Here is a 10,507-nt window from a genome sequence, read left to right as displayed (position 1 = left end):
TATGTACTTTTTTATGCCGAAAGAGGCGATGTACCCACTTGAAAGACGACGAAATCATTAAAGGCAATGACGGCGAAATCATTGAAGAATCACAATTAATCCATTCATTAATATATCCAAAGTAAAGACAACTTGGATTATTCACCTTGTTGTGTACCTTTTTCTGCCGAAAGAGGCGATTGAATGACGACGAAATCATTAAAGGCAATGACAGCGAAATCATTAAAGAATCACAATTAATCCATCCATTAATATATCCAAAGTAAAGACAACTTGGATTATTCACCTTGTTACGTACATTTTTATGCCGAAAGAGGCGATTTGAGCCGAGTTTAGCTACTTTTCGAGACGGGTGACGCAACCGAGTGACGTAAGCGCGTTCCCGCCAGGGGGTGCATTTTACGGCGGGGGTGCATAATTCGGCACAACACCAGGAATCGGACCCGGGTCTCCCGCATGGCAAGCGAGAATTCTACCACTGAACCACCAATGCCTGCATAACAAGGTTTGTCATGAACTCGGTTAAGAGGAAGAGCGTTTGAAATGCTACGAAGTGGAACACATTCTACGTGCACAAGGGATATAACAACATCCACAAAAGGCAAGAAATGCAATGCAGCTAATAACAGCAATGAGACTTGCGAGCCACAAGTTTTCCATTGGCCGAATATCAACTTGTAAGTCTTGACAAAGGTGTGTTCTTGCAGCAGTTTCCATGGTGTAGTGGTTATCACATTCGCCTCACACGCGAAAGGTCCCCTGTTCGAAACAGGATGGAAACAAGCCTTTTTTTGACTTTACTTCTTACCTTTATACATAAACCGGGAAATAAATAATAGCAAGGTCCTGTGTTTTTATCATGAAGTAGTTTGCAACATACCTGATCAGCTCATGTTGAGCTGAGCACACACAACACCAAATTTAGAGGGTTCTCATATAGGCAGACCTCAGGCTTCAACATCATGAATGCTGGGTTCCATGAAAATGTCATGCACAAACCAGTGAAATCTGTCATTCGTTCAAGTCAGTGTATTCTCCGGCCGTTGGATGGATTGTAACTGTACTGTTGAGATTGACTTATAAGATCTTTAAACTCTCACCTTAGCAGGAATCATAAATGTAATTCCCAAAGAGTTAGAGAAGACAGCTGTGGGCTGAATGGGTGTTAGCCTTTGTTTCAATACAAGAATCAGTCAAAGATTCTCCTGAAACTTAAACCTTAGCAGAGGATGGTTACGATCCATCGACCTCTGGGTTATGGGCCCAGCACATTCCCGCTGCGCCACGCTGCTGTCTTAAATCTAAAAGGGCTTACTTTGGTTAGTATCCAGACAAACTACTAGTAACAAAGTGATTTGGAACCCAACTGAAGTCGTGTTTATTTCTGAGTGCTGGTTTTGTCCACATTTAAAATGGCATTTCTTATTAAGGAATTGTAGTAAACATCAAACTCTGTGGATCCATTGGGATTTCATTCAAAACGAATAGAAGTTAGGCCCACTTTTTATTGTATTTATTTATTTATTTCGGCAATCTTCACAAAGAACAACAACAAAAAAAAGAAAAAAAACAAAAAACACTCATTTGAGCAATGATTGAGCCGAAAGGGTGTAGGTTGAAGCAACGCTTATATAAACCTAACCCATCACAACAAGAACAAGGTTCAAAATATATAAAATCCAAAACATGCTTCACTTATATTACTTCTTTTTTTTTAAACAATATATAAGCAACATATATGTAGCACACGTCTCATATACACAGTTTAACATTTACATCAAACATATACATTTGTACACTTATATATATATATATATTAATGAGTGTACAAGGCCTCATGTCTCAGAGTACAAAGTGTACCAAACAAAACAGGAAACGTCCTGACCTCAATTTGACTGAGTGTGCCAAACACTGCACATACAGGAAACAGATATTTGAGCAACAACGAGCATAACAGGAAACCAAGAGTAGTTCAGCATAATTATCCATAGACACGAGACACATAGCAACAGACGTCAGTCAGTAGACTGACCAATCAGATAACTACTGGCACAGTGTATATATGCTGCTGCACACCAAACTCTCATGAGATCGCTTTGGGTTTTACTGGTACTACTGTTCAAGTGTACTGTACGACCTCCGCTCTCTGCAGATTGCGTTCAATAAAATACTTCTACTTGAGTCAACTCCTGCCTCCTCGAATTGTGTACCTGCTCCCGGCCCGGGTGAGACGGCACAAAAAATGCGTCTCAACAATTTGGGGGCTCGTCCCGGGATTGAGGGAGTTGTGAGGACAACATCGAGAGGAGCATTCGGACCTAAACATTTTCCTCATGGACAAAGGACAAAGACACTAGCCGGCACTTACAAATAAGGTAAGCAGAAAACCTGTTAAAACAAATTCTGCATATTGGAAACTACTAAAATAGTGTCCTGTCCTATGTACTTGTAAGAAAACATAAAAACTAAAAGAGTCAGTAGAAGTGTAAATCTAAAATAACTTCGATACAGGAGGAATACACAGTAACCTCGAGAGTGGCGTAACTCCACCTGAGATCCGACGGGGTCCAGGAGCGGTTAGTACCGCGGCAGGGTTAGAGTCCCGGGGGTTGAGGTCCCTAAATTCTAGTTGTTGTTACGATATGAAAACTCCAAAAATGTTTGGGAAAATAGGTTTGTAAACCTTGGAGAGATTGAAATATCACTGTATAAAACTCCTCAAAACAACAAAATAGGTTATTTTACGTGGGAAAAACGAGGGGAGAAGAAAAATACAGTCGAAGGAAACTGCAGTTGAAAACAGAGACTGAGTAGTCTTTCGATAACACAACTTTAAGCTAAAGAAAATACTGTGTGGGTATCGAATGTGTATGTGACACTAACTTTGTGTGTGTATTTTAAGTGTTGTTGAGGTAAGAAGGGAAGTGGGGAGAATAAGACTCTGAGTAAATCGTTGTATGAATACTCATTGTGTGCTGGGTCTGCGGCTGATGAACTGACGGGATACCTAACGGTGTAAACGAATGTCGTTCATTCGCTACAGTTTAGGGCAGGGTGGGCGGTGAAAACCGTCCATATCTGACCAACAGACACGCAGCGAGGGCTAAATCACCCAGTTGATAAGCGAGACATCTTATCTTTGGAGTAAACGCTGTGGTTCTTGTGATAGGACACCCAGTGGGAGACCGGACCGACCTTTAGGGCCGGCCTAGAAGCTTGTCTCTCAGAGAACCGCAGTGGGCTAACGCAGCTATCTCCGGGAAGATTGTTGTCGCAATAAAACTGTGGAGCTCAGAGTCTAGTTAAAATGACAGGAGAGTTTGATAGAAAAATAGATGATGTCACCCTATTGACCCAAATTGGATCCACAGCTAATGCCCTAGCTGCTACATCAAAGCCAACAGATAAAGAGAAGAAAGTAACAAAAGCAAAACAAAAATTAGAACAACTTATTCAGGACATGGGGAAAACATTGGAACATAGAAGGCCCTTAGGACAATTGATACTTGATAAGCTGAACACAGCCGCTGTAAAGAGAGATGAAGCGGAAGAGCAGGGAAAGATTGCAGGTTTGTTGCAGAAGTCCAGTTGGAGGAAAAAGGAGCGCGACTGGGAGAAGGAGCGACGGGAGTGGGCTGAACTGTTGATCTGCTGACAAAGCACCAAACATCTGCACCAAAAGGAGCTTCACTCCAAATCGGTAACTGCACCTCATGTCCCCACATGTCCTCCACCCTATGTGCCTCCAACCCACGGCATGTTGCATCTGCGTACCCACTTGTTCCCACAGCTCAGGGACAAGTAGCCAGGTATAAACCATTCTCTTTTGGTGATGTGCAAGCAATGGTAGATCAATTACCTCCAGTAACCGATGGAGGAGGGCTGTGGATGAATAAATTAGACACCTTAACAGCCGGCCACACTCTGGCTTTGGGAGATTTCCGCGCTGTTGCTGCTCGGTGCATGACCCAGACTAATCTTAGAGATGTAGAGACAGATGCAAAAACTCTAACACTGTCCGATGAGGTCAGATTCACCCAACTCTGCACTGCTCTTGGTGCTGCAATGCGTAGTCATTTCCCACTGCCTAATTCAGCCGTTATGCCTAAAATTAGATTGGAACCCAAACAAAACCCCAGGCAGTTTTTATGTGAAGCCAAAGAGGCCTGGACCAATCAAACCGGCCAGCACCCCGGTAACACTGGGTCACAGGCCGAGTGGTTCCGACAAGCAGTTCTGAGTGGAGTGCCTGAGTCAGTGCAAACAGCCATGAAAAGTAACCCTGACATGTTAGGATGTCAACTTTGTACATGGGAGAAGCATCTCGTTCATTGCCTGACCGCGGCTCAAGACAAAACACAACAAGATGAGAAAGACAAAGCAGATTTGCAGGCACAATTACTGAAGTTACATGTAGCCAAAGCAGGAGATGACTTAAACGACAAAAAGAAGGGCAAGAAAGATCAGGTCAAGGTTATGTCTCAAACTGTACAGCAGTGGGACGGCGATAACGCTCAGGAGTCTGGGACGCCACATTTCAGAAGAGGGGGAGGACAAAATAGGGGAAGGGGAGGCCCACGGGGTGGAGGAAAGAGGGGGTTTTCCGGGGGAAGGCCTCAAGGAGGAAACCAAGGCTGTTTCCTGTGTGGGGACTCCTCCCATTGGGTGAGGGAGTGCCCATATAACCCTGCACAAGGAGGGTTTCCACAGAGAGGAGGAGTTCAGAACAGGGGAGGAACACACCCTCCTCAGTCTCAAGGGAGAGGACCCGCACCACAGTTCCCCTTGTGGCAAGACACTGAGTGACACGCCCCACAGAGAAGACCTGAACAGCACCTTACGGCAGAACCGGTGCTGTCAGTGACAGTAAATCAGGACTTGCTGCCTTTCTTAGTGGATACCGGTGCTACCGTCTCCACTATCAAGACTGTGGAAAAGAAGCTGCTTACATCAGACGTCATAACAGTCATGGGTTTCTCTGGGGTTCCTACTACGCTGCCTTACACCAAGCCTCTCACAACAAGGCTTGGCAATCAGACTGTGTTGCATCCTTTCATCTACTCCCTCCCCTGAGGTACCTTCCAACCTGCTGGGGAGAGACCTCCTGACTCGATTGGGGGCTACTATTCTCTGCTCGCCTGACGGACTAACAGTCTCATTCCCTGATGGAACATCTCTACCCTGCGCCAGTATTGAGTCTTCACATTCAAGCCAATACATGATTCAGCCAGTTGCAGACAGATCGGCTGACATCTACTGGGGTCTCCTACACAGTGAAACTAGTGATAAAGGTGGAATCCTGTCAGCTTACCTGACTTGGAAAACCTGGATCTCCCAAAAACACCCCTATGTGGCCCCTCCTGACCCTCCTCATATGACATTGTTTTATGATAGAGAGGATACACAGTGGTATGAGGAACAGTTTAGCAGGGACATAGAGGGAACTAATTGGGCTCTTTCCACTAATAACATTTATGTGGCTCCCATAAGTGTAGCTGCAGAAGTTTCTCTCACCCCAGAGCAACTACAGTGGTACATGATGAGTGACGAGGCTTCCCCCCAAGTGTCTTTAGCCTTACATCCAGAGCACCAAGCCAAAGAGCTGGGTTTTATAGTTAAAACAGCACAACTGCAAACTGATTGGCAGAGGGTTGGTTCTTCGTTGTGGTATTCACCCGCAACTGAAATCTACAAAATACAGGTTTCTTGCACTGACCATGCTCAAATCTCCCGCCACCATGGCCGGGAGAAAACAGATCACCCCGAAGCAGCATTGTTGTTAGATTCACTGCCTGACTCACTATGGTCCACTGGGCACACGGATGTTGGCCTAGTCGACTGCCCCCCAGTTACTTTCAAGCTGAAAAATAACAACCCAGTGTGGGTTCCCAAATACCCAAGTAAAAAAGACGCCGAAATCGGCATTGCAGATACCATTGAAGGTCTATTTGAAAAGGGGGTGTTGGTAGAAACATCCTCGGAATGGAACACTCCCATATGGCCCATTGAAAAGAAGGGCACTGGTAAATATCGCATGGTTCATGATCTTAGGGCCATTAACTCTGCGTTATGCACACAAACCATCCCAGTTCCCAACCCTTACGTTGCGTTGACTAATCTTGATCCTAGCCACCAATGGTTCACCTGTATCGACCTCGCTAATGCATTTTTCTGCCTACCACTAGCCGAAGAATGTAAAAACATTTGTGCCTTCACCTACTGAGGGGTCCAACTGACCTATTCTCGTCTTCCTCAGGGATTTGCTCTATCCCCTGGCCTATTTAATCAGGTATTAAAGGATGTTTTGACTGATTGCGAGCTGCCACCGGAAACTACTCTTGTCCAGTACGTTGATGATCTTCTTCTTGCTGCACCCACTGCCTCACTCTGCTTGAAAGCCACAAAACAGGTACTTCTACATTTAGCTGAGAAAGGTTTTAAGGCCAGTAAGTCCAAACTACAGGTAGCTCAGAGAGTCGTTTCCTTTTTAGGCAGACAGATCTCACAGGAAGGGTCCGGTTTGTCACCAGAACACAGGGACACGATCCTACACCACCCTAAACCCAAAACAGTTAAAGACATGCTTTCTTTCCTTGGGCTTACGGGCTACAGCAGGAATTATGTTGCTAACTACACAGGCCTTATGTCATCCCTTCGTGACCTCGTTCGCGGACACGGCATGCAAAAACTGTCTGCACAGCTTAATTGGACTACGGAAGCTGAGGTTTTGTTTATATTCCTCAACAGCAACTTTCCCATGCGGCTGAACTTGCGATCCCCGACTACTCATCCACCTTCTATCTTGATGTTTCTGGTACATCACACTGTGTCAACGGTGTGCTGTTCCAGAAAAAAGGGGGAGAGAGGAAAATATTGATGTACATCAGTACAATACTCGACAGCAGGGAAAAACGTCACCCAACGTGCACACAACATGTCGGGGGAATAGCAAAAATCATACAAAAAACGGCACACATTGTCATGGACCACCCACTGCACGTTCTAACCACTCACAGCGTCGTGGCATACGTCAATTCTGCAACATTCACGCTCACAGCGCTCAGACAAAGGCGACTAGCGAAAGTACTAGGAGCGCCAAACCTGACATTCACACATGAGGGGGTTAACATGGCAGACCAAATGGGTACAGGTACACCACATCTATGTGCAGACAAGGTTCAGAAAGAGGAAAAAGTCAGACCAGATTTACAGGCAGAATCATTTGAGGGAGGAAGAAACTTGTACACAGATGGGTGTTGTTTCCGACATGAAACACAAGGCCTAATCTCAGCCTATGCTGTAGTGGAAAAAACAGAATCAGGCGTAAAAACAGTTGCTGCAGACAAGATTGAGGGACCCCAGTCAGCACAGAGAGCAGAAATAATTGCTGTAATCAAAGCGTTGAAAGCAAGAGAGGACCAGGTAATCAACATTTACACTGACTCATCTTATGCAATAGGGGCGGTACACATAGAATTGCCACAATGGCAAAGAACAGGATACCTTACGGCGTCCAACAAACCCATTAAGCATGAGGCAGAGATGAAAGAACTAGCGGAAGCACTGATGTTACCACAAAAGGTAGCCGTAATCAAATGCAAGGGTCATGAGAAAACACACTCGCACACGAAAATAGGAAATGACGCGGCTGATGCAGCTGCGAAAAAAGCAGCCGGATATGTACATAATATGATGATGCTCTGCTCTGACACTGAGACAACCCCAGACACCGATAGGGAACTTGTACATGTAAAAACGGAACAGAGTAAAACCTCACCGGAGGAGAAATCACTATGGCTGGCCAGAGGCTGCACAAAAACCGACGATTTGTGGCGAAGTCCGGATGGCCGGATTGTGCTACCATCTGGAATAAAAAACATACCACTAACTGAGGCGCACAGAGTGGGACATGTCGGGGCTGCACAGATGCAGAGAAACCTCGAAAATTGGTGGCACCCATTTTTGAAAGATATGTGTAAATATCATGTACATACTTGCCCTGAATGCACCATGTATAATGCACGACCAACAGTCAGACCGCATCCTGGACGTTTCCCTCTCGAGACGAAAACAGGGAAAGAAATCATCATAGATTACACAGATATGGTGAACTCAGTAAAAGGGTACAGGTATATGTGGTTGGTATGTGTGGATGCGTATTCAGGTTGGCCAGAGGTACTCCCTACAAAAAGGGAAGACAGTAAGACAGTGGTGAAGTTTTTGGTAAACCAGTATATCCCCAGACATGGTTTTCCTGAGAAAATCCGATCAGATAATGGTACACATTTCAAAAACCATGATCTGCAAAAGGTTGAAGAAATGCTGGGGTTGAAACACAAGTTTGGTTCGGTCTACCACCCACAATCCCAAGGAAAGGTTGAAAGAATGAACCAAACACTCAAATCTAAATTGGCAAAAATCAGTGCACAGACCAAAATGAATTGGCTCGATGCGCTACCCCTTGCCCTCATGTCTGTTCGAAGCTCAATAAACCAAAGCACGGCCTTTACTCCCTTTGAGCTGACCACAGGCAGGAGGTTTCCAGGGCCCCAGTCCAAGCTTATTGGAATCAAAGGTGATGATCAGTCATTAACCCACACGCAGTATTTCCATGCTTTATAAGCCCTTGTTGCAGAGTATGCCAAGCAGGTGTGGGAGAGAAACAAGGAAGACACAGCGACCCCACCAAGCACAGAGTGGGTCCTACTGAAGGTGCTCAAGCGAAAGTGGACCGAACCCAGGTGGACGGGTCCACACCGAGTGACTGAACGCACCTCGCATGCTGTTCGGCTGAACGGCAAGGGAGACACGTGGTTCCACTGGAGCCAGTGTGCAGCGGCGGATGCCCCTGCACGCACGTTGGGAGAGACACGTACCGAGTTATGTGAACAACAACAACGGGAGAAGACCACCAATCAACAAGGGGCAGAATAATCCCCTGGTGGCATCAGGGTGAGGTAGTCTACCCAAAATCCCTGTGGGAGGAGGTGAAATAGCGCTCCTCTCCTACACGTGGTGTGCCAAACCACCACCCAGATTCGTCGAGGGACCAAGAAGATCATGACAACCATCGACCTCCTTATGCTCTGTTGGTTTGGGGTACTCATGGTCTTTCTTTGGGCCCTGATACATCTGTCCATCACGGGTACAACTCAAGTTTAAGGTGCCACTAAGTATTAGTACTTTGTCGAATTTTCAAGTACATATTATACGATGTTTTGATTTGTGATCTCTTTAATAGAGATCAAAACGGGGATTAATGAGTGTACAAGGCCTCATGTTTCAGAGTACAAAGTGTACCAAACAAAACAGGAAACGCCCTGACCTCAATTTGACTCAGTGTGCCAAACACTGCACATACAGGAAACAGATACTTGAGCAACAACGAGCATAACAGGAAACCAAGAGTAGTTCAGCATAATTATCCCTAGACACGAGACACAGCAACAGACGTCAGTCAGTAGACTGACCAATCAGATAACTACTGGCACAGTGTATATAAGCTGCTGCACAGCAAACTCTCATGAGATCGCTTTGGGTTTTACTGGTACTACTGTTCAAGTGTACTGTACGATCTCCGCTCTCTGCAGATTGCGTTCAATAAAATACTTCTACTTGTGTCAACTCCTGCCTCCTCGAATTGTGTTCCTGCTCCCGGCCCGGGTGAGACGGCACAAAAAATGCGTCTCAACAATATATATATATTATATATACACAATTTTATTTAAATTCCATATAAAGCGGTAATATATACATTTTAATATAACCTATATGTATAATTATGAAATCATAAATTGTATTTATATACATAATATATATTATTGTCTTTCTAAAACAATGTTTGCTCTTCTTTCTTATATTTACTAATGATAAATGATTTAAAAAGTTTTTTAAACTGGTTTATGTTGGTGCTGTGTTTTATTTCATCCTTTAAACAGTTCCATATTTTAACCCCTGCTATTGTTATACTCATTCGTTTCTGCGTTGTTCTACAATATTGGATCTTAAAAAGTAGTTCTCCTCGTAGATTATAATTCCCTTCTCTCTGTAAAAATCCTCTCTGTAACCCTGTTGGAAGTGAATCATTACTTGCTTTATAAATCATTTGGGCAGTCTTGAGTTGGATGACATCTGGTAGTTTTAAATCAAATGTTTTTATAAATAATCCATTAGTGTGTTCTCGGGGTCCTGTGTTATGTATCAGTCTGATGGCCCTTTTTTGCATTATGAATAGTGGTTGGATGTTCGTCCTATATGTATTTCCCCAAACTTCAAGACAGTAACTCAAATATGGTAAAACAAGTGTACAATAAAGAGTGTGTAATGTTTTTTGATTAAGAATGTGCCTTGTTTTACCCAGGACAGCAATACTTCTCGCCAACTTCCCTTTGATGTATGTAATGTGTGACTTCCAGCAGATCCTGTGGTCCAAGATCACACCCAAAAATTTGATTTTGTGTAATCTTTCTATACTAACATTGTCTATATATAATTTTACATCTTATTT

At 44.3% G+C, this 10,507-nt stretch overlaps 1 non-coding gene and 1 pseudogene across 1 annotated transcript; both read left to right on the top strand.

Annotated features, from left to right (window-relative positions):
* Window positions 1-709: 709 nt before the first annotated feature.
* On the top strand, window positions 710-782 carry trnav-cac (transfer RNA valine (anticodon CAC)). The gene has a single exon. It is a non-coding gene; the product is annotated as a tRNA-Val (tRNA).
* A 6,346-nt stretch (window positions 783-7,128) lies between these two features.
* Window positions 7,129-9,624, top strand: LOC133560681 (uncharacterized; annotated as a pseudogene).
* Window positions 9,625-10,507: the final 883 nt, after the last annotated feature.

This window comes from Nerophis ophidion, linkage group LG01 (genome assembly GCF_033978795.1).
Source record: "Nerophis ophidion isolate RoL-2023_Sa linkage group LG01, RoL_Noph_v1.0, whole genome shotgun sequence".
NCBI lineage: Eukaryota > Metazoa > Chordata > Actinopteri > Syngnathiformes > Syngnathidae > Nerophis > Nerophis ophidion.
This window is presented reverse-complemented; position numbering and strand designations above follow the sequence as displayed.